This window comes from Bos indicus, chromosome 7 (genome assembly GCF_029378745.1).
Source record: "Bos indicus isolate NIAB-ARS_2022 breed Sahiwal x Tharparkar chromosome 7, NIAB-ARS_B.indTharparkar_mat_pri_1.0, whole genome shotgun sequence".
Lineage (NCBI taxonomy): Eukaryota > Metazoa > Chordata > Mammalia > Artiodactyla > Bovidae > Bos > Bos indicus.
Genome location: NC_091766.1, coordinates 37,065,136 through 37,089,544, shown reverse-complemented (window position 1 = coordinate 37,089,544; position 24,409 = coordinate 37,065,136). Strand labels below are relative to the sequence as shown.

General features: G+C 45.3%; 1 protein-coding gene across 3 annotated transcripts in view; it reads right to left on the bottom strand.

Moving 5' to 3' along the window:
* The window catches only part of SEMA6A (semaphorin 6A), a 131,220-nt gene extending 129,606 nt beyond the window's left edge, over window positions 1–1,614 (bottom strand). For 2 of the 3 annotated variants that reach the window (XM_070793290.1, XM_019964669.2), the window contains exon 1: window positions 993–1,614. The gene's annotated coding sequence lies outside the window, so the exon portion shown is untranslated. The remainder of the gene's footprint in view (window positions 1–992) is intronic. The other variant, XM_019964668.2, reaches the window with a different exon arrangement.
* Window positions 1,615–24,409: the final 22,795 nt, after the last annotated feature.

Genomic DNA, 24,409 nt, shown 5'->3' with positions numbered 1-24,409 from the left:
CCGGACAATCGAGAACCCCGGGCCCCTGCAGAGGTCTCGTCTGGTTAGCAAGTACTGAGCCATTTCTAGCCAGGTCTTCCCACCCTTCCCCCTCCCGGGACACCTCCTTTCCGAAGAGGGACCACGTAGTATTTGGAAGAGGGAGCAGCGGGCGCCAGCCCCCGGCACGGGGTTCTGTGCCCGAGAGGGACGCAGACGCTACAGATGCTGTCTTCGCCGCCCAGGAGGGAGCTGCGGCGGGGAATAGGACCCAGGGCGGGGAAGCCGCGCCACACCAGGAGGAGGCCACTCATTCGAGCAAACAAAGCCCGGAACCTCTGGTGCCCAGCGGCCGCGGGAGCCGGGATGTCACCAAGTGGCAGGGTGCGCGGGTGCCAGGGCCATTACAAGTTTCCCGCACTCCACTGAGCCCAGCCCAGACCCCGCGCCGACAACAAAAGACTCTCTTTGCCCCCCACCCCCAATCTCTCCGTGTCTGTGGAACCCCTCCTCCCACCTCGAACCCAAACCTAGTGTCGAGCGAAAACAGCGCTCTTGGACCGAACCTCCTCTAGCCCTCGAGGGTAGAACCCCTTCCCCTGCCTTCGCACCAGGACCGGGCGCTTCCGAGAATCTCACCCTTTCTTGGCCTCTCTGCTGCCCGCTGGCCCGAAAGTGAGGACGACCCCCCAGGGATACTGCACACACCTCCCAGGGCCAGGCAGCTATCCGCGCGGTTGGGGTCCCGGGCGGCGCCTGGCGTGTGCGCGACGCGAGTGGGGAAGCTCATAACGCGAAGCCCGGAGGTCTCTGGGGCGCAGGGCAGAGAGGAGCGGCGGACAGGGCTCGCGACTGCTCCCCCAGGGCCGGGCAACGCTCGGAAGACAGACACAAGACAAAATAAAACGCAAGCACCACAAAGCCGACACGGTGTGCGGACCGCGGCCCCGGGACCCGCAGGAGGGAGCGGAACCGCCCGGGAGGTGGGGCGCACCAGGGCGCCCCAGCCGTACCTTTTCGGTGCATCGACGGGCAGGCGGCCGGGGCTCGGAGCGGACTGGTACAGCGTGTATCCCATTTAGTAATCCATTATCGAGGGGATCTCTCCGGGCCGCGAGCTGCGCTTTCCTTCGCAAGCCTTTGTCATTCCTACATGGGTGCTTGTCTCTGTGGGGGTACAGTCGCAGCGACTACTTTCTGGGATGCAAACGCGCCGTATTCATTTCCAATGACAGGCGGAGAAGGGGAGATGAAAAAAGAAAGAAAAAACCAACAAGAAAGGAGGAAATGTTCAAGAAACTCTTCTCCAAATCCAAATTTCACTTGGATTCCACTCCGGCGAGTCCCTTCGCTGGTGTTTGCGCCGATTAACAAGTCATTTCAGGGTGGGGGGGCGGGGTGGGGGCTGGGGCAGGGGTGCGCGCTCTAGCTCCGCTTCACAACCGGGAGCGCTACGCCGCGGGTGTGGCGGTGCTGGACGCTACCGCCGCTCCTAAGCTGGCATCGCGGGCGGTCGGCTCCGCGGAGAAGCGCTGCTGCTGCGGCCGGAGCGCCTGGGTAAGTGCGCGGGGAGCGGAGTTGGCTGCAGCCTCACCCCGTGCCGCTCACTACTCCTCTGTCACTGGAGAGGCCGCCGCTCCAGGGCGGAGCCAAGTCCCGGACTGGATTGCGCAAAGCGGACTCTCTTGCAACCCCGCCTACTTTGGCTGGCGTCTTCTCCGACCCAAAGGAGGGCTGCGGTCTCTGTGTGTGAACCGGAGCGAGCGAGGCGGAGAGAGGGAGAAACTACGCGCAGTGGCCGCAGGTGGAGCCTTGGACCGACTGGTCAGCGCCGCTTCCTTCCACCACTATTGCCCGCCCGCGGCGCGTTCGGTGGAGGTCCCGGCGGGGGCGACACCCGCAGAAGCCCAGCCCGTGCCTCCCCTCACCCCCGCATTTGCTCTTGCTGGGGGGGGGGGGGGGGGGGCGGATCTCGGACAGCATTGCCGAGCCCTGCCAAATCAAAAAAATAAATAAAAATAGACGTAGTGCAGGAGCAAGTTACAAGAAAGGATTTGTTCATCGATTTTTTTAAATGGAAAAGTTTTAAAGGATGAGGGTAAGTGAACGGCGAGCCTTTCTGATTACTATATCAAGAGGTAAATTCCAGAAGTGACGGACGCTCTGCGCACCCAGATGAGTTGGATAGAAACCGGTACACTTAAAAATACACTTCGACGATATGAACTCAGCTATTAGTTAACGTACAAACAACACACGGTAATAAAGCATGTTAAGTAAGCAAATTAACTATAGTGCAAGAAATGCTGGTGGCGACGATCTGCTTTTAAACTTAGAACGTCTGTACACTGTTCTTAGAAATAATTCTGTAAACTTCAGAAATAACACACAATTCCAATGAGTATCCAACAGCTTCATGGAATAACTAAATCGCAACTTCTTCCAAGGCGCTTTTGTGTTATCATCAGGAGGAGAGTGGCAGACACAGTCTTCCTCCGCTTGAAAGTTCAGTAGCCCAAAAGTCCCACAGTTACAAGGCTTGTGCCCACTGGGCAGGCCACACGACGTCCCCCTGGCCCGGCCGTTGCGCGCTCCCTGCCTGCTGGCCGAAAAGACCGCAAAGGAGCACGTTGGCCCCCGCACCCAGGGGGCTTCTCACTTGGTTCGCGCTGGCGGCCAAGCAGTTCTCGGATCAATATTTACTAGTTATGGGGTCGGCCGAGGAAAGCACTGGGACGATCAGGGTCTCAGTCCCCCTTAGGCCGAGTTCCCTTAAATAAATGCATTAGAAACTGTACCTGTTCCCTAATTGGGGCTGCTGCTGCCTAATTGGGGCTAGGGCCACTAATAAGACCGCCTTCCCCCATTTTTTTTGCCTTTCGTACGGGCAACTAAAATACGCACAAGCATGCTAATGAAGGCTCATGAAGAATAAAATAAATGCACTCGTGACAACAGTATAAATATTGTCCACAAACCATTTAGAAAAGGTGAGGAAAATGGTTTGAGGGGAAAAGGTCCGTCTCCCTGCTGTTCGCCAAAGATGCCAGCAGGGGCCGCTATCCCCACCTTTCGCAGGCAAAAGCCGCCAGAGATCCGCGGTGGTGGGGGGTGGGGTGCTGCGGCCGTAGGTGCGCGCGCAGCCCCAGCCGCACGAGGCGCCAGCTCAGGAGCGGCTGGGGCTAAGGGGCCGTGGTCTTGTCTGCGCACTTCTGCGGCCCGGGTGGCGACTGGCTCGCGGACATCCCTTTCGAATCCGGTCCGGACCCGGGGGAAGGGTCCCGGCTAGCCGTGACCGCTCAATCCTCTGCCGTGACTATTTAACGCCCTTGATTTCGACGTTCAATCCCGAGCTCGTCTGTGCGTCCCCGGCGCGGTCCCTCATGTCTGGCCCAAGACGTCCCCGGGGTTCTCCGCCGGCAGTCTCCATCCGGGCCGGATCGCCGAGGCCCCTTCTTCCTTTTCTGCCCCTGGTTTACATGCTAATTGTGTCTGGGAAAAGTTCTTTAATTGGCAGAATGAGGCAGAGCAAACGAATTGTTTCACAGGCTGAACCAAATTAATTCCTGGTTTAGCTTCTTCCCTTGGAGAAACAAACAATTAAACTGTCTTGTTTGTTTTATGGATATATTGGAAATGCCCCACATCGACTTTCAAGATATGTTTTTAAAGGGAAATTATTTTCATTATTAATACTTGCATGTTTAATTTGCAGTAACGCTGAGCCAAGAAGCAAGAGATTAAATTTACGTAATTTAAAATTAGAGAATACAGGAAGAAAAGAATTTGAGTTAACTTTTTGCGTGGCTGAGAAATACCGCCCAGAATCTTCCTGGCAAGGACTAGATCTGAAGTCTCACCATCCAATTAGGCACCCGTCGTCCTGACCAGGTGAGATGACATTTCCACCTGCCAGGGGAGAGATGCTCCCTGGGAGCTGGCAGAAAAGCCAGCTATTGTGTCTCTGCCTGAAGCCCTCGGGGGAGCACCTGTGGGGAGCTGCCCTGAGAAACCTCATGACGTCATTTCCCCTTCTGCGCTGCGCTGACTGACTCCCAGAAGTCTGCCTTAACTTTTAAGTAAAACCGCTGCCCTTCCAGAGCCTTTGAAGTCTGCTGTCTACCCTGTCCCTTCAGGGAAAGAAAGTTAATGGGAGTTAAAAAATCACCAAGCGTTAGGACTAGAAGAAACCCTGGACTGTTTGGTAGTTAAGTGGCCTGGAGTGAGAACAGCCTTAGTCTCTGGAGGCCAGCTGTTTTTAGGTAACTTACTAGCTGGTGGTGACCTTGGGGGCAGTCACTAATTTTTCTGGAGCAGTGGATTCACTTGTTAATGGGGATTCGCTATTACTTTCTTCCCAGGGATTGTGTGAATTAAATGAGATGGAGAGTGTAAACGGCAGGGGTGTAGAGATAAAGGTTAACTAGCATCTATAAAGATTAACTAGCATCATTGTCATCCTTGCCATCCTCCACTTCAAACCTCCCACCACCGTTTTACAGGGGTCAGACGGAGGCGGAGGAAAGAAGGGGCTTGCTTTGTGTCAGTGCTGGGAGCTAGTCCATCGTAATTCCTCTTCAGTGCTCAAAAGACCACACCTGCTTTCCCCCATATCACCTGGAAAAAGTATGATGGAGGAAGAGGAAATGAAAATGTGAACTCAGGATTCTTTTAAAGATCACATCTAGTTATTTGATCTGATCTCTGCTATACCACTGGCCTCCCTGGTGGCTGAGTGGTAAATAACTCACATGTCAATGTGGGAGGTGGTGGGTCCCATCCCTGGGTCTGGGAAGATTCCCCTGAGAAGGAAATGGCAGCCCTCTCTAGTATTCTTGCCTGGCAAGTCCCATGAACAGAGGAGCCTGGCGGGCTACAGTCTGAGGGGGTCACAAAGGCACACAACTTAGCGACTAAACTACAGCAGCTTTACCACAGAATGGAGTAGTGAATTTGGAGGAAATGTCTGCTGCTGCTGCTACTGCTGCTGCTAAGTCACTTCAGTCATGTCCAACTCTGTGTGACCCTATAGATGGCAGCCCGCCAGGCTCCACCATCAGTGGGACTCTCCAGGCAAGAACATTGGAGTGGGTTGCCATTTCCTTCTCCAATGCATGAAAGTGAAAGTGAAGTCACTCAGTCGTGTCCGACTCTTAGCGACCCCATGGGCTGCAGCCTACCAGGCTCCTCTGACCATGGGGTTTTCCAGGCAAGAATACTGGAGTAGGGTGCCATTGCCTTCTCCGAAATGTCTGCTGGTGCTTACTTATTGCTCAACTCCATGTGGGTGTTCCTGGAAGTTACATGAGGAGTACAGTTTGTACAAATAGGCCGTTATCACAAAGTGAAGTTAGTATCATGAAGGGAAATTAGTGTCTTTGGTGCTTTTCAGACCATTCTTCCTTCTCCCCAAAACTCTCAGAGCTTTGGAGGCTGTGCCCTGTGAATACATTGGTACTATTATCCACAGACTTTGTTTTACCCTACTCAAGATTTTAGCACCAGGCTTTCTGTCCTCTTACCTGTCCCACCACCTGTCACCATTCATGGCAGTGTGAGCATCCACCTAACCATGCCTCTGCATTCTCAGCTTTTTGCCTTCCTCATCTACTCTGTCCTTTGTTCTTCCTCACCTCTACCTCCCACTCCAGGACTTCATTATTATCAGAAGAGGCTCCAGGTTCTAAATCACTAATTCTGACATCCTCTCTTTAATCACAATGGACTCTCCTTCCAGCTTACTTGCCTACGCACCTCCTCACACTCACCCTAATTGCAGGAAGCCTTCTGCCATTCTTTCCATCCATCCAGTCCCTGCTTCTTTCATTCCCTTCTGTGTCCAGGAGAGCTTCATAATAACTGTCTCTCTGGCGAACACTTTCAACTCCCTGACTCCTCTTTCTTTTGGTCACACCCATCTGAGTGAAAACCAGTCCTAAATTACAAAAATACCTTCCTTCTCTGCTCTTGGTTCTGGCAGCTGAAACCTACTAGAAAAACATTTCAAGCACACATCTAAGCAGGCTGTACACTCTGTCGTGAACCTGACTTGCTTCATGAAGTTGCTTCATCATCATCTTCCCTTTCTTTGTGTTAGTCTGTAACTTTTCCCCCTAATTGGATAGTTCACCCTCAGTGTCTTCTACTTCCCTGAAAAAGAGTCCGTCGCGTGGGTGCTTCTTGCTTCTGTACCTATCATTTCCTGCTTATCTCCTCTTAGGGTGAAGGCAGTTCCCTTCTCCAATCTGAGGCCAAACTCTCCACCTGTTTTCAGATCATTTACACAGTCTCAGAAATTCTGCCCCACTGTCTTCATCTCCTCTGCATCTCCCCAACTACATATAAACAGGCTTTAGTCTCTCTCATCTTAGAAACAAGCCTTCCTTGTGTCTTCTGCGCTTTTCAGTATTCTCTTCTCTCTTCCAAAGATGAAGGATTGTTGATGATCACCATTGCCATTGTCTTCTCTCTTATTTGTCGTTCCTGTCTGGCTTCTATTCCCAGCGCTCCATTGCCAGGGCTTTTGCTTATGTCTTCAGTGACATCCATGACAGTAAATCCAGTGGACATTTTAAAGTTTTTATTGTATTTGAAGTCTTAGCAGCCATGCACACGACCACTCCTTCCTTTGGGAAATAGGCTTTGCTCTCTCCTGGTTCTCCTCCTGCCTCCTTTTTTTTTTTGTTTTTAAACATTTGAGGCCATTGAAAGATACAGAAAATTTTGAGGAATAATAAAACATTCCAGTTTTTACCATCCCAGAATTAGCAACTGTTCATATTCTTTCATATTTGTTTCTTGTCTTTATTGCAAGGAATGAAACATGGTGTATAAAGCTTAGTGTCCATAGAATCAACACTGTCTTTCCACTTCTTCATATTACTCATGGTCTTGAGTTTCCTGTGCATCTTTATAGTTCCTTTTCTATACTTATATATAGATCATATGTACCCAGAACCAGTATATAGAGAAATATTTTTGGTGGGGTTTTCCCCCAAATTAACATAAATAATATCCTGTTCACTCTTGTCCTCCACATTGTAGCTAAATCGATCTGTGAAAGTTGCGTATCTGATCACATCACTCCCTGGCTTAAAACACTGTGATGTCCCCAAACCTTAATAGGACCTTCAAGCCTGTACAGGACTCACTTCTAGCCTACCTCTCTGCTCTCATCTCTCTGCCAAGCTCCCATGCCCTTCTTCCCTCACAGGATCACTGGTGTGGAAAGTTCCAAGCTGCTTTGTAACTACACACCTACTCTGCAACACTATCATCTTCCCCTCTTTACCTGGCTAACTCCTACCCATCCTTCAAGTTTCAGCCCACATGTTTCTGCTCGAAACAGACTTTCCTGATACTCCAGAAGGCATCATAACCCCTCCACTATGAGTCCTTAAAGTACCCTGCCCAATCAGTCCATCTGTCACAGCTAGAGGTAATTTTTGGTCCAGTAGCTTATTGAATGCTTCTCTTTCCTGTCAGATCACAAACTCTTTGAGTCATAGGACTACATATCTTTCATTTCTCGTATACCTCTAGCACCTAGCAGACAGTAGGGGCCTGGTACCTAAAAGACAGGGTGAATTAGTGAAAGCAGAGAGTTCTTTTTCAGGGATTCAATTGGAAAAGAAATAGATGGTTGGATGGGACCACTTTTAAGCACCACTTAAAAAGGGGGGGGGGAACAAGAAAATTATTTTGAGATTTCAGTTTTCAAGATTAACAAAATCTAGGCTTTCCCCCCCATCATAGAACTTTCAGTGTATGATGTCTGACTTGTTTTTTGAATGAGGATAAAAGGGTTTACAGATGTGAGTGATGAGTAAATACCACGGTTACAAAACAAGATGCTTGAAAATGAGGTGCAATAGGAATAGAAATGTAACCCTAAAAGACCACCGGTGGAATGAGATAAAACTGTAGTTTGAATCCCCTGGGGACGATGTAAGAACATCTCTGGGGACTGCTGTCCCAGCAGGCTGGAGTCTGCTAACAGTGATTTACTGTCTGCCCATCGTGAATAGCTTCACGGGTGGCACCCTCTCCGTGTGTAACAATTGTGCCACTGTCCCAGAGGGCCGCTTGACCTCCATTCTCTCCTGATATCGAATCATTGTTTGGGAAGTGAAGAGAATGGTAGATTAGAAATAAGGCCATGAATGAACAATAAATGTTAACTAACCAGAACTCTGTTTTTGTCCCTCACAAGAGCTCTTTACATTTAATCGAAGTGTTTAGTTATGTAACACAGAGCCAAAGCTATGTCTGACCTTATTTTCGTCTTTCTATTCTAACCTAACTTCTTTTAATTATCCCTCCTCCTACTGTTTAGATTTTAAAAAGTATCTGCTTTAAATATGCGTTTGTTTAAAAATTCAGTTTGCTAAGTATAATTTAAAATTTTCATAACCAGATAAACCAGATGATGAAACACTACTTTGAAATTTGCTGTTTAGCCAAAAGAATGATGAAAAGTAAAATAACTTATTTTTTGAGAATTGTTTTCAAAGCCTTTGCTTCCAGGTAGTGGAAGGCCTCTGGAAGCTCTACACTGGCCTGTGCTTAGCTTAATATCAAATTATTAATAGGTTCAAATTCATTCCAAATCTAGTTTTTAGATTATGTGAGAAAACACTGAATTGATATCAACTGAAAGATTTTTTTCCAGGCTGTTTATGATGAATGTGTATTTAAGATAAATTTTATAACTAGAGAGATGGAGAAAACCAAGAGTATTTTGTTTGTTTTAACATCAAAATCTTAAAACAGAAGACAGCTGTTTTAAATGTCAAACTTAGGCTGGATAATTGCGGACAATGAAAGCACTTTAAAAAAATGATATACTCGGATCTAACGTAGATTTTTAAATGAGGTATAAAAAAAATGATGTCTTTGAATACAAAATGATCCTCCGAAAACTCCTCTGTACTTATAAAATATAAGCATAGTTTCCTAAAGTCTTAGGCTGACTTTGGATTTTGTACCTGGGCAAGTCTCTAGTTAATAGTCCTATAAAACACTGACAACATGTAACTAGCTCTATTTACTAATGTTTCCAGAGATAAGTTTTTGGTGGAAATGAGCTTAAATATTACCTTTTAAAATAAATAGCATACTGTTCAGCACTTCCCCAGAGTTTCAGATGACTCAGTCACACGGTACTAGCGCTTAATTGGTACTTCAGAATTTAAGACAAGTAGAACAATTGATGTCATGTTCTTTGTGAAACCTCTTAAATATACCTTTATTCATAACCAGGTGCTTATTAATTTAAACTAGAATGCTCCATTTTAACATTTGAACTGAAAACCTACCCATCCGTTTTCTTAAGAAATATTGTGTCATGAATTGTATTATTAAGACTTATAAAAACACACATGTCGATTTCCTCCTAGCTCCTCTCCCTTTCTCTCCATGCTTCAAAGCGATTGAGTCATTTCCGTTCACCAAATGGCCCTTTACAGCCTCTTTCTTGTTTAAGCAAACTTTTGAAAGGCCCTAACTCTCCTCTCCTCCTCCTCATTTCTGTACCCTTCTCCACCCTGCGAACAAGATTGCAAGCATAGATTTTTGTATTATTACAACCTGGTGTCAACATCATTTTGTCAGAGTCCCTTGCCTTGGGCAGTTATCCCTTTTGCCTTGAATTAGTCTATCTCAGTTGTAAAGAATCCACCTACAATGCAGGAAACCCTAGTTTGATTCCTGGGTCGGGAAGATCCCCTGGAGAAGGGAACAGCTACCCACTCCAGTATTCTGACCTGGAGAATTCCGTGGACAGAGGAGCCTGGCATGCTACTGTCCATGGGGTCACAAAGAGTTGGACATGACTGAGCGAGTTTCACTTTCAGTTTTCTTTAGTCAATACATTTTCTGGTCACCTTTTTGGGAGAAGGAGAGGAGAAAGCTGTTTAGCTGTTTTTCTTAAAAAACACACTGTGTAAACTGTAATAATAATATTACATAATATTAACAATAATATAAAAATAATGTTGTATAAACAGTGGAAACAGTATCAGACTTTATTTTTGGGGGCTCCAAAATCACTGCAGATGCTGATTGCAGCCATGAAATTAAAAGACCCTTACTCCTTGGAAGGAAAGTTATGAGCAACCTAGATAGCATATTCAAAAGCAGAGACATTACTTTGCCAACAAAGGTCCGTCTAGTCAAGGCTATGGTTTTTCCTGTGGTCATGTATGGATGTGAGAGTTGGACTGTGAAGAAAGCTGAGCACCGAAGAATTGATGCTTTTGAACTGTGGTGTTGGAGAAGACTCTTGAGAGTCCCTTGGACTGCAAGGAGATCCAACCAGTCCATTCTGAAGGAGATCAGCCCTGGGTGTTCTTTGGAAGGAATGGTGCTAAAGCTGAAACTCCAGTACTTTGGCCACCTGATGTGAAGAGCTGACTCATCGGAAAAGACTCTGATGCTGGGAGGGATTGGGGGCAGGAGGAGAAGGGGATGACAGAGGATGAGATGGCTGGATGGCATCACTGACTTGATGGACGTGAGTCTGAGTGAACTCCAGGAGTTGGTGATGGACAGGGAGGCCTGGCGTGCTGCGATTCATGGGGTCTCGAAGAGTCGGACACAACTGAGTGACTGAGCTGAGGGAGTATTGACCACTCACATGGAGGGAGAGTCATCCTTGTGCTCCCAGGATTCTACTGATGCGTTATTGAAGGATGGTGAATCAGATTCCGTGATGCCTTTGTTATCAGCTTGCTCTCTGTGGATCACATTAGGTCATCGTCATCCTTCCAGCTGCTCAGGCCACGCAGCTGAGAGTCATCTGGACTCCTCTCGTTCTCCCATGTTTTTCACCCAGTTCATCAGCAGACCTTGTTGGCTCTGCCTTCAGAATGTATCCAGAGTCTGACAACTTCTCCTTTCTGCCATTATCACACTGGTCCATGCCACCATCGTTGCCATCTGGAGTCTCCTCTTAACTGGTCTTCCCACTCCTGAATGTGCCATACTCTGTACCCTACAGTCTAATCTCCACATGGCCATCAGAAAGATCCATTAAGTTAATGCTTTCAGTAAAGTCTGGCCACTCCTCTGCTCCAAACCATCCACTGGTTTCTCTCCCATCTCCTCAGGGTGAAAGTCAAAACCCATGCCTGGTGGTCTGCTCTCTACCTGCCCTCCTCAGCTCCTCTTAGCCTCCTCTCTCCCTCCACATCTCGCCCTATGCTTGTTTCTCCACCAGAAACACTGTTTCTTAATATATCCCTTGTGCTCACTCCTTCTTCAAGTCTTTGCTCCAATGTCAGGCATCCCTGACCACCATATATAATGTTACAAATCCTCAACCCATTATACTTCCTCTGATACCCCTTACCCTACTTCATTTTCCTCATGGCCATTATTGCCCTGTGACCATGTATGTATTTACTTGCTTATTGGTTTAGCGTCCACCTGGGCTTCCCTGGTGGCTCAGATGGCAAAGAATCTGCCTGCAGTGAAGGATACCTGGGTTCAATCTCTGGGTTGGGAAGATCCCCTGGAGGAGGGCATGGCAACCCACTGCAGTATTCTTGCCTGGAGAATCACCGTGGACAGAGGAGCCTGGAGGGCTACAGTCCATAAGGTTGAAAAGGGACTGACACGACTGAGTGACTAACACTTAGTGTCTATTTCCTGCCACTCAGACTAAGCTTCAGTAGGGCAGGAACAGACTTTCATGTACCAGTGTATCCCCAGCAGTTATAACAGTGCCTGCCACATCCTAGAAATGCAATCCCTATTTGTTGAGTAACTGAATGAACAGCCACACCTTACCAGGTGTATTGTCATCATGTTAGAACCACTGGTTGCAGGGACTGTACTAGGTAACTTTTAAAGCAAAGTGAGTAGGTCTCTTTGGAGAAATGCTCCAAAATACATAATTCCCTTTAGCAGTTTCTCTGTCTAATGTTACAGTAGGCAGCACTTGGTACATTTTTGTTCTTTGCTCTTAATACAGTGCTGCTGTTTGGTGGTCAGAGTAGAAGTAGGGCATACTGAGCTAGAAGGTCCTGAATGAGAAATACCTGGTATGATGATGAGGCTGTTTCTGGCTACTACTTGCTGGTTACTTCAGATGGTCACTTTCAAAGGCCAAGAGGTAAAGGACAGCTGGCCTCACATCACAGCCTCCCTTTGGGCCTTAGTATTAGCTTGGGCGGCCATAATAAAATGTCACAGACCAGATGTCTTACACAATAAAAGTATGTTTTCTCCTGATTCTGGAGGCTAGAAATAGGAAATCAAGGTTCTGGCTGGTTTGGTTTCTGGTGAGAACTGTCTTCCCGGCTTGCCGATGTTTCCCTCTCACTGTGTCCCTGCATGGCCTTTCCTGGAGATGTGTGAGCAGAGAACAGAGATGGTGAACTCTCAAGTCTCATCTTATAAAGACACTAATCTTATTGGGTCAGGGTCCCAATCTTATGATCTCATTTAACCCGAGTTACCTCTCCAAATAGAGCTCCACTGAGGGTTAGGGCTTTAACAAAGGGACTGTGGGGGAACCCAAGTATTTAATTCCTAAAAACCTCCCTTCCAGGTTTAGCTGAGTTCTAGGAAATTTCATGCTTACTGTCTTCCAGGCAGGCTTATATAAAGGAGTGCCCAGCAGAGCCCTTGGGTTTTGGTCTCATGTTTCGAGAAGTTCTCACGTGATCTTTTATAATTTTGTCTTCAAACAATGTCCACATACATACATATACCACATGCATAAAAATAAGCATGTGCATTAAAATATTATATTAATCAGTTCAGTTCAGTCGCTCAGTCATGTTCCCCTCTTTGGGACCCCACGAACCGCAGCACGCCAGGCCTCCCTGTCCATCACCAACTCCCGGAGTTTACCCAAACTCATGTCCATTGAGTCAGTGATGCCATCCAGCCATCTCGTCCTCTGTCGTCCCCTTCTCCTCCTGCCTTCAATCTCTCCCAGCGTCAGGGTCTTTTCCAATGAGTCAGCTCTTCGCATCAGGTGGCCAAAGTATTGGAGTTTCAGCTCCAACATCAGTTCCTCCAATGAACACCTAGGACTAATCTCCTTTAGGATGGACTTGTTGGATCTCCTTGCAGTCCAGGGGACTCTCAAGAGTCTTCTCCAACACCACAGTTCAAAAGCATCAATTCTCTAGCGCTCAGCTTTCTTTATAGTCCAACTCTCACATCCATACATGACTACTGGAAAAACGATAGCCTTAATATGTATATGTATATAAGATACATGTAGTTTATTAAATATAACATATAAAACTACTGTTTATTATTTTCTTTTATTGAACTATAGTTAATTTACAATATTAATTTCAACTGTACAACATGGTGATCCCATATTCTTTTACCATGTACTCAATTTAAAGTTAATATAAAATATTGGCTATATTCCCTGTGCTGTACAATATGTCCTTGTAGTTTATTTTATATGTAGTCATATGTATCTTTTAATCCCCTACCCCTATCTTGCCCCTCTCCCTTCCCTCTCTACACTGATAGACACTGGTTTGTTCTCTGTAAGTCCATTTTAGTTGTATTATATTGGTTAATTTGCTTCATCTTTGATATGCAACATACAAATAATAACATATAGTATTTGTCTTTCTGTGTCTGACTTATTTCACTGAGCATAATTCCTACCAGATCCATGTGGTTGCAAATGGCAACTTTTCACTCTTTTTTCTGGCTTGTTAATATTCCATTACATATATATGTCACAGGTTCTTTATGTATTCATCTGCTGATGGACACTAAAGTCGCTTCCATATCTTGGCTGTTGTAAATAATGCTGCTGTGAACATTGGGTGCATGCATCTTTTCAAATTAGTGTTTTTGTTTTCTTTGAATCTGTACCTAGGAGTGGAAATGCTCAATCATATGGTAGTTCTATTTTCAATTTTTGAGGAGGCTTTATACCATTTCCCATAGTGGTTGCACCAATTTAGGTGCCTACCAACAGTGTACAAAGGTTCCTTCTCTGTATCCTCACCAACATTGATAATTTATGGTCTTTTTGAAGATAGCCATTTTAACAGGTGTGAGCTGATATTTCATTTTGGTTTTGATTTGCCGTTCTTTAATGATTAGTGACGTTGAATAATTTTTCATTTGCCTGTTGCCATCAGTATGTCTTCTTCCAAAAACTAGCTATTCAGGTCTTCTGCCTATCTTCTTTTTTTTTTTTCAGTTGAATTGTATGAGCTGTTTCTGTATTTGGATATCCCTTTTCGGTCCTGTCAATAGCAAATATTTTCTCCCATTTAGTAGGCTGTCTTTTAATTGTGTCAATGGTTTTCACCACTGTGCAAAAGCTTTAAAGCTTAATTGGGTCCCATTTGTTTATTTTTTCTTTTTTCCCCCTTTCTCTTCAATTGTTGCTATTGTTCAGTCACTCGGTTGTGTCTGACTCTTTGTGACCCCTTGGACTGCAGCACACCAGGCTTCCCTGTCCTTCACTGTCTCCTAGAATTTGCTCAAATTCATGTCCATTGAGTCAGTGATGCCATCTAACCATCTCATTCTCTGACGCCCCCTTGTCCTCCTGCCCTCAATATTTCTCAGCATCAGAGTCTTTTGCAATGAGTCAGTCTTCAGAGAAAGAGCCCCTGGAAAATTTTCAATTTATGTCAAAAAATGTCCTATATTTTCCTCTAGGAATTTTATGGCTTCTGGTCTTGCATGTATGTCTGGTTGTGGGTCTCTTTGGGTTCATCTTGTTTGAGACCCTCTGTACTTCCTGTACCTGGATGTCTTAGGGGTTGAGAAGTTTTCAGCCATAATTTAATCAAATACATTTTCAACCTCTTACTCTCTTTCTTCTCCTTTTGACACCCTTAATATGTGAATTTTAGTATGATGTTGACATAGAGGTCCTTTTAAGTATCTTCGTTTTTACAAATTTGCTTTCTTTTTACTGCTTTGAGTGGTTTTCATTGTTCTGTCTTCCAAATCACTCACGTGTTCTTCTGTGTCCCCTATTCTGCTGGTCGTTTCTTCTGGTGTGTTTTTCATTTCGGGTATCATATTCTTCAGCTCCAGCTGTTTCGTATTTCTTTGCTACACTTTTCATCTGTTCATCTATTCTTTTCTCAAGTTCAGTTAGCATTCTCATTATGAATGCTTTGAACTCTTTGTCTGGTAAATTATTCATCCGTTTCATTAATTGTCTTTAGGGTTTTTTTCCTTTTGTTTATAGCAAATCCTCTGTTTTCTTATTATGGTTAACTTTCTCTATCTCTATGAAATTAGAGGAACCGGTTACTTATCCCTGTCTTGAAGGGATGTCCTTGTGAGGGAACGCTCTTATGAAGTCTCTGTCTGCCCCGTGGCTGTGGTGGGAAAGCTGGGTCTGAGTTGAACACAAGTCATGTCTTTCCCCAGGGTGTGCTGGCAATTACTGCCTTGGTGGGAGTGGGGCTGGAGGTGGAGGGGTAGTGCCAGGCCCAGGTATGAACCAGGTCTTCTCCTCCACCCAGTGGCTATCCGTGCCCTGTTAAGGGCAGGGGGAGAGCCCAAGAAGCTGGAAGAGCAGCCCTGAGGGTCAGGTCAGAGCTGATTCTGTTCCTGCGGAGCGTGTGTTCTCCCATCTCGAGGCAGTGGTCCTTTTGCCCCAGAGGGAAGCAGTGCTGAAGCCTGAGGACCCAGAGCAGGTGCCAGATGTGATCCAGGGAGCCCGATGGGTTGGTCTCCGTGTGCCAGTCAAAATTCCAGATGTTTCCTCATCCATTGCCTTCGTGAACAGCAGTACTGGCTGCCCTCGCATGTTCAGAGGCAGAACTAGATCTGAGCCAGCTCTGTCTCCCCTGAGTTTGCACTCCTTCTGGAAATGGCAGGCTTCACCCTGGTGGGGGGCTGTAATCTAGAGCTAGAGGGGACAGGGCAGGTGCTGGGATGGTTTCAGGAAACCAGCTAGAGCCCACGAAGTGTCAGTCTGCTTCCTCAGCCTTGTTCCTGGGAGTAAGCAAGCATATGAGCACTCGTCACAAGTTCTCTTACAGCCCTCCTGTGAGCTCCCCTTTCAGACCAGCTAAGGGGACTCATCTTCCCAGGGTCAGCATCTAGGGCTAGCGTGCCCACTCTGTGGTTTGAACACCTCACTCCCTGGGGATGATCTCTGAGTCTATGTAATCCCCTCCTTTTCTGTATCCACTCCAAGGAGCAAGGTTCCTGTGATCAATAGCTTCTCTCCCCTTCCTCCTTGACTCTGTGTGGATTTTTCTTTACAACCTTGGTGGCAAAAGACTCTTCCAGTCTCTAGTTTGTTTTCAGTGAGAATTGCTCTACAGGTAAATGTATCTTTTTAGCTTGTATTTTTTGATTGAAGTATAGATGATTTACAATATTTCAGGTGTTCAGCAAAGTGATTCAATTATGCATATTATTTATTCTTTAAAGATTCTTTTCCATTGTAGGTTATTATAAGATATTGACTATAGTTCCCTGTTCCTTTGGTATCTCTGATTTTCTTGAAGAGATCTCTAGTCTTTCCCATTCTGTTGTTTTCCTCTATTTCTTTTCATGCAAAGATGGGCTCAATAAAAGACAGAAATGGTATGGACCTAAGAGAAGCAGAAGATATTAAGAAGAGATGGCAAGAATACACAGAAGAACTGTACAAAACAGATCTTCACCACCCAGATACTCACAATGGTGTGATCACTGACCTAGAGCCAGACATCCTGGAATGTGAAGTCAAGTAGGCCTTAGAAAGCATCACTACGAACAAAGCTAGTGGAGGTGATAGAATTCCAGTTGAGCTATTCCAAATCCTGAAAGATGATGCTGTGAAAGTGCTGCACTCAATATGCCAGCAAATTTGGAAAACTCAGCAGTGGCCACAGGACTGGAAAAGGTCAGTTTTCATTCCAATCCCAAAGAAAGGCAATGCCAAAGAATGCTCAAACGACTACACAATTGCACTCATCTCACACGCTAGTAAAGTAATGCTCAAAATTCTCCAAGCCAGGCTTCAGCAATATGTGAACCATGAACTTCCTGATGTTCAAGCTGGTTTTAGAAAAGGACAAGGAAGCAGAGATCAAATTGCCAACATCCTCTGGATCATGGAAAAAGCAAGAGAGTTCCAGAAAAACATCTATTTCTGCTTTATTGACTATGCCAAAGCCTTTGACTGTGTGGATCACAATAAACTGTGGAAAATTCTGAAAGAGATGGGAATACCAGACCACCTGACCTGCGTCTTGAGAAATCTGTTTGCAGGCCAGGAAGCAACAGTTAGAACTGGACAGGGAACAACAGACTGGTTCCAAATAGGAAAAGGAGTATGACAAGGCTGTATATTGTCACCATGTTTATTTAACTTATATGCAGAGTACATCATGAGAAAAGCTGGACTGGAAGAAACACAAGCTTGAATCAAGATTGCCGGGAGAAATATCAATAACCTCAGATATGCAGATGACACCACCCTTATGGCAGAATGTGAAGAGGAACTCAAAAGCCTCTTGATGAAAGTGAAAGTGGAGAGTGAAAAAGTTGGCTTAAAGCTCAACCTTCAGAAAACGAAGATCATGGCATCTGGTCCCATCACTTCATGGGAAATAGATGGGGAAACAGTAGAAACAGTGTCAGACTTTATTTTTCTGGGCTCCAAAATCACTGCATATAGTGACTGCAGCCATGAAATTAAAAGACGCTTACTCCTTGGAAGGAAAGTTATGACCAACCTAGATAGCATATTCAAAAGCAGAGACATTCCTTTGCCAACAAAGGTCCGTCTAGTCAAGGCTATGGTTTTTCCTGTGGTCATGTATGGATGTGAGAGTTGGACTGTGAAGAAGGCTGAGCGCTGAAGAATTGATGCTTTTGAACTGTGGTGTTGGAGAAGACTCTTGAGAGTCCCTTGGACTGCAAGGAGATCCAACCAGTCCATTCTGAAGGAGATCAGCCTTGGGATTTCTTTGGAAGGAATGGTGCTAAAGCTGAAACTCCAGTACTTTGGCCACCTCATGCGAAGAGTTTACTCATTGGAAAAGACTCTGAAGCTGGGAGGGATTGGGGGCAGGAGGAGAAGGGGACGACAGAGGATGAGATGGCTGGGTGGCATCACTGACTCGATGGACGTGAGTCTGAGTGAACTCCAGGAGTTGGTGATGGACAGGGAGGCCTGGCGTGCTGCGATTCACGGGGTTAGGAAGAGTCAGACATGACTGAGCGACTGATCTGATCTGATCTGATAGTTCCCTGTGGTATGGTAAGTCCTTGGTGTTTATTTTATATGTAGTAGTGTGTATCTGTTCATTGAAATTACAAATTTATCCCTTTCCCAAGTGGTGATGGTAGTAAAGAACCTGCCTGCCAGAGCAGGAGACATAAAAGATGCAGGTTCCATCCCTGGGTCAGGAAGACCCCCTGGAGGAGGGCATGGATGACCCACTCCAGTATTCTTGCCTGGAGAATCTCATGGATAGAGGTGCTTGGTGGCCTACAGTCCATTGGGTTGCAAAGAGCTGGACACTACTGAAGTGACTTTGCACACACGCACACTCTTCCCCCTTAGGTAATTATAGCTTTGTTTTCTGTATCTCTGGTGGATGGATTTTTGATGTGTTTGTGGGGGAAATGAGCTCTGCAAACTGGATCTCTTCCCTGTATATTGTTATTTTAAAAATTAAATATTTGCACAGTGCTTATGAGCCTGGTTTGGGACGCCTTATCTTTTGGTATATGGAGCATCTTGCCTCTGCCAACATCAGAGGGGCTGCCTTCTAGATCTGGGGAACTGTATCCACCATGCTGGCTATCTCTATTACTCTTCGTTGTTGTCCAATATTGGCTCTTCCTCCCAGCATTTCTTTCTTGGGTCTTAGTGGTTGGGTCTCCCCTGCTCTCCTCCCATCCATATTTCCCTTTATTGTCCTTGTCTCATTCCAGAACTTCCGCAGAATGTGTAGTGCCCCTGTGTTCTCAGCCTCTTCTGTGACTAATCTTTCCACCACTGGTTCTCCCCTAATATGGCATACCAAAGGACCCTGGGTGCTTTAAGGCTATTCTTAGGTTTTAGGGTAGAGCCCCAAACATACAGAGGTTCCCCCCAAATTGATCATCCCCCAGGGTGGGGTTGACAGGGGAGCCTCTGAATTAACACTGAAGCCTGGATTCTATAAAATGAGGGCCTCTATGAGAGGGGGAGAAAGCCTGGGTGGTAAAAGAGCACTGGGGTGGGACCCAGGACACCTAGGTGACCCCAGAGATCCTGAGAATTAGTTTTTTAAAATCTGGGATAGATACCTGAAATCTCTTAGCAAAGTGCCTCTCATGAAAAGGTCCTGGACAGTAAACATGGCAAGATACTTGCAGTGTCATGAGGGAGCAGGGGTGCTGGGACCTGGAGCTGGGGTGACTATGGAAGGGTCCGGGGCTGGATCACACATCCCCTGGGATCTAGCTGCGTGTGGGGATCAAGGTGCTTTCCTCCTCAGGCTGGCAACAAAGACATTTCCCAACTTGCCTCGACAATACATTTGGGACAAAGACTATTTTTGAAAGTAAACAAGGAAGTCCTGATCATGGAAAAGAGAAGTGAATCTGACAACACACAGTTTAAAAAGGAGAAAATTGAGTGGGGCATCATGAAAGCAGCAGGTCTGAAATCTTCCTCTGTTGTAGAACACTGGTCTTGCTGGAGACTTTTCTAAGAGCTTTGTGGGTACTAGCCCGTTTTGTCTTTATGATAATTCTAATATCTGAGTAGTGTTATTATCCGCATTCAACAGATGAAGCAAAGAGACCAGTGAAAACATGGCCAGTGTCTGGTAGTTGCGATGTGGCTGAGGCAGCATTCAGAGCCAGGCCTTTGGTGGCAGCCACCAGCTGCACTGGGCAGTCAGGCCAAGGAAGGGTGTGAGTTATATACAGCTGGTTCCTTGTGTCAACCCTTTCGAGAAACACAGGGAAGTCCAAAACATTCTTGAGGTGTGTGGTGTTTAATGCTGCTGCTCACTTGATGAGATAGAGCCTGATTGTAACTTGTGTCATCTTCTGGTGAATCTGCCCCTAACACCATTTCAGAAAATTGTTTAAATGTGTGCTCAGTCAATCAAAACCAAATTAAAGGAAAATCTTAATTGTAAAAGAGATAAAGCAGGGATTGATAATTTGATTTATAGAAACATTGGTGTCCTTTTGAGAGGCATTGATATTTTAGTCGGCTCTCCATTCAGGTTTCGGAGAAGGAAATGGCAACCTACTCCAGTACTCTTGCCTGGAAACTCCCATGGACGGGGGAGCCTGGTGGGCTGCCGTCTAAGGGGTTGCACAGAGTCGGACATGACTGAAGTGACTTAGCAGCAGCAGCAATTCAGGTTTAATGTTTAGCCTTACTGAAGTATCACCTATTTAACCTGTGTTAGTTGCATGAGGAATGGATGCACCCTGGGGTCTGTGCTTGCAAGGGTGTGGTCTTGTTCTTCTGGGCCGTGTTGGGAATGTCCTTACACACCAGTACATTTTCCTCTTGAGCTGCATCCAGAAACAGCGAGGCACAAGTGTTTTCTCTTTTTAGAGCTTGAGCTTCTAACAAAAAGAGTCAAGTCTCTACACGCGAACAACCGGCTGTCCATTCAGACAATAGTAGCATTAGTTCCTACCTCACACCACTTTCAAAAATAAATTCGAGATGGATTAGAGAGCTAAAAGCAAAACATACACAAATGTTAGAGAGCTGGATGAGCATGTAAGAGAGCATGACTGATCTTAGGACAGAAAGGCCTTCTATGACCCTGAGAGCAAGACCTCTAAGCGAAAAAATCAGAAATTTTGACCATTTTCAAAGTATATAAATTAAAAGGCAAATGGCAAATTGGGAGACAGTATCTGCCGTCTAACTAACAGAAAAGGATATAGTACATATAAAGGAGCCAGACAAATTGAGAGTAAGAAAGTGATAAATAATTTGATAAGAAGAAATGGACAAAACAAAAAAGCAGAACTTTGGAAGGAATGCAATTGGCCGATATATATCCCAGAGGATGCTCGACTTCACATTAATCGGAGAAGTACAGATTTAAACAATAAGATGACTTTGTACTCATCTGCTTGGCAGAGAATATTAAAGTTTGATACTCTCACATGGTGACAAGTATGTTCAAGCAGCCTCATAAATTACTAGTGAGAATGTAAATTAGGATAGCTGCCTTGGAGGACTGTTTGACAGTGTCTATTAAAATTGATAATGTGTATATTCCATGATCCAGCAGTTCAGCTTCTGGCTATCTCTGCTAGAGAAATATTCTTTCACCTTTGTGCACAGAGAGGCAGGTACAAAAGTTTTTTATTGCAGGGTAGACTGTAATCAGGAAATATCCTAGAAACGACTTAAATGTTTATCAATATGGTGGCAGTTATTTAAAATAGCTGATAGGATCAGGTAATCATATTTTAGAATATCATGCAGCAGTTAAAAATAATATAGTAGCTAGCTACTTGTATACCACTCTGAGAATTCACCCAGACATATTTTATAAAAAACAAGTTGAAGAGGTCTACACACAGGATTTAAAAACTGGTTAGAATTAATGGCTCAGAGGGTAAAGCGTCTGCCTGCAATGTGGGAGACCTGGGTTTGATCCCTGGGTTAGGAAGATCCCCTGGAGAAGGAAATGGCACCCCACTCCAGTACTCTTGCCTGGAGAATCCCATGCCGTCTATGGGGTAGCACAGAGTCGGACACAAATGAGCGACTTCACTTTCTTTCTTTCTTTATAAAACCTGTAAGTCTATAGATTTTTTTTTTTTTTAAAGAAAAAAGTCTAGAATGTCCTTGTACCTGAGAACTGATAATAGAAGACATAATTGGGGAAGAAGCATTTAGGTGTGGGATGGAGGGGATGATATTATTATGAATTGAATGTCCATGTCCCCAAAATCTATATGCTGAAGCCCTAGCCCTCAGGGCGGCTGTATTTGGAATTAGGAAATAATTAAGGTAAATTGAAGCCATAAAGGCAGGGCCTACTTTTATGGGATTAATGCCCTTGTAAGAAGAGACAGGTGGCTCAGTGGTAAAGAATTCACCCGACAATGCAGGAGCCGCAGGAGATGTGGGTTTGATCTCTGGGTCAGGAAGATTACCTGGAGGAGGAAATTGTAGCTCATTCCAGTGATCTTGCTTGGAGAATCCTGTAGACAGATGAGCCTGGTGGGCTATAGCCCATGGGGGTCACAAAAGAGTTGGACACAACTGAGGGACTGAGCATGCATGCAAGAAGAGACACCAGAGAGCTACCTGGTGTCCCCACCCTTACCTCCTCTCTCTCTGTCTTCACCATCTGAGAACAGCCTGAGAAGGTGGCCCTCTGCAAGTCGGAAGAAGAGATATCACCAGAAGCCAAACCCTATAAACCCTGTAGGAACCTTGATCTTGGACTTCTGGCCTCCAAACTGTGAGCAAATAAGTGATTTCTTTTTAGGCCACTCAGTCTGGTATTTTGTCATGGCAGCTCAAGCTGACTAAGACAGTTAATATCTTCTTATTCTAAAATAGTAGAACACTACAGCTAACATGTCAGTTAAGTCTAAAACAACTTATAATTTATTACATACCTTCTTTCACTTATCAAACTTGTTATATATGCTTCATATTGTCACTTTAATGGCTTCTCAATATTTCATTCAGTTGGAATTATGTTGTGTTGGAATTTACTTATCTGTTCCCCTGTGGTTGACATCTAAGCCATTTCCGACTTACATGCATAGATACATAGATTACATACTTACTTACATAGATAATGTTGAGTAAACATTTTCATGCAGTGCATTTTTAAATTTGAGTTAGTTCTCTTGGATAAGTTTTCAAAGGCATTGCTAAGGGCCAGATGATACAAGCAGTTTTTATTCTTATTGATTAAAATTGTTCAATAGCTTTCCAAAGCCTTGTGCCAATTAATGATGGCCCCAGCGATGCACAAATATACCAGGTTCACCTCACTATTGTTGGCATCAGCTGGCATCATTTCAAGCTTTCTGCTGATGTAATAAGTTGAGGAGCTGCTCAACTCTTTGAAGACTACTTGGTGAGCTGATTAAAAATTCTTGAGTTGCATAAAAGTCCAAGGATTATTTTTCCCAGCTCAGCAGCATCCATGCCCTTTCTCTAGGAACAGCACACCGAGTTCCTCTGCTTTCTCAGTCCACGTGGTTTGATGGCACCTCCCCACCTTCAGATCCAGAAATCAGCACATGACAGTGTGCTTCCACATTTATCTCCTCTCACATGCGTACGTGCAGAGGAATGGGTTCAATCAAAGGCAAGCAGAGCCAGGAAGAATAAGTGAGACTCAGTCCTGGTGACAGTGTTTGAGTCCCTTGGTGAGCTGGCCTTGACACCAGATTCTCTTTGGATTTGGGGTCATTGTAGAGAACTTGTGAATTGCAAAGGGTTCCCAGCCAAAGCAAGGAAGGGGGCCTTAGTCCATTTTGTGGGTCTGGGAGCCAGTCGGCATCTACCTAGAGGAAGGGCCATCTTTTTGTTGTTGTTGTTCTCTTTGTTGTTGTTTTCACCCAAAGGCCTGTCGAGCCACATCCTCACACAGGAGTCCTTCTTTCCATTTCTCAGAAGGTGCTTAGTGGGCTGTCAGTAGCTTTGCAGTTAGTTATGTGAACCAATAATTCTCCCCTTTTATTTAAGTCTGTTTGAGGTCTGCCTCTGTCACTTGAAACCCAACTAACCCTGGTTAATATATCAGGTCAAGGGATTTTTAAAACTGGGATAGACCTTAAAAGTTCCCGAGTAACTGCAGGTTCTTTACCAATGAGATGATAGGGAGTTTAGTAACTTGGCCCAGGTCACTATGGGCAGGAGGCAGGCTACTTCCTATTGGCAGTGTGTTATACCACAGTGGGAGTAGTGGCCAGCACTGAAAACCTGATTCCCAAGTGAGCGCTCTTCACAACTCAGTATACTGCGCCTATGTTTACTTCCGGCAATGCTATTTTATGAGCTGGAGTTTGAGAGCCCAGCCCTGCAGGAGTGCTTAGCTCCTCTGGGCTACCCTGCCCACCACACTGCTGCCCCAGGTCAGTGTCGGCCTCTTGTTTATGGCTTTGTGTTCCACCTACCTCTCCATGGCATAAAGATCAGAAAAACAGGATGTGATTCAGTAAATTTATTACTGTGTATAAGAAGTCAATGCAGAAGGTGCCAGAACGCTATGAATGTTATGCCTAGGAAAATTAACAGTTGTACTCTTGAGCCTACGATTTAAAGAAAGAAATACATTTAGATATATTTGCACCTGTCCTTTAGCTGCTATTAAATCCTGTTTAGTTTGTGTGTGGTCTTTTCGAAGGTCTAAGTGAAAATGTGCTCACAGGTCCTCTCAGACTCATAGGTAAGGCCTTAGAGGGAACTTCCTCCTGGTCTGCGCCCAGTGAATGCTGGAAGGGGTTCAGGTGTTTTCAGACCGCCATC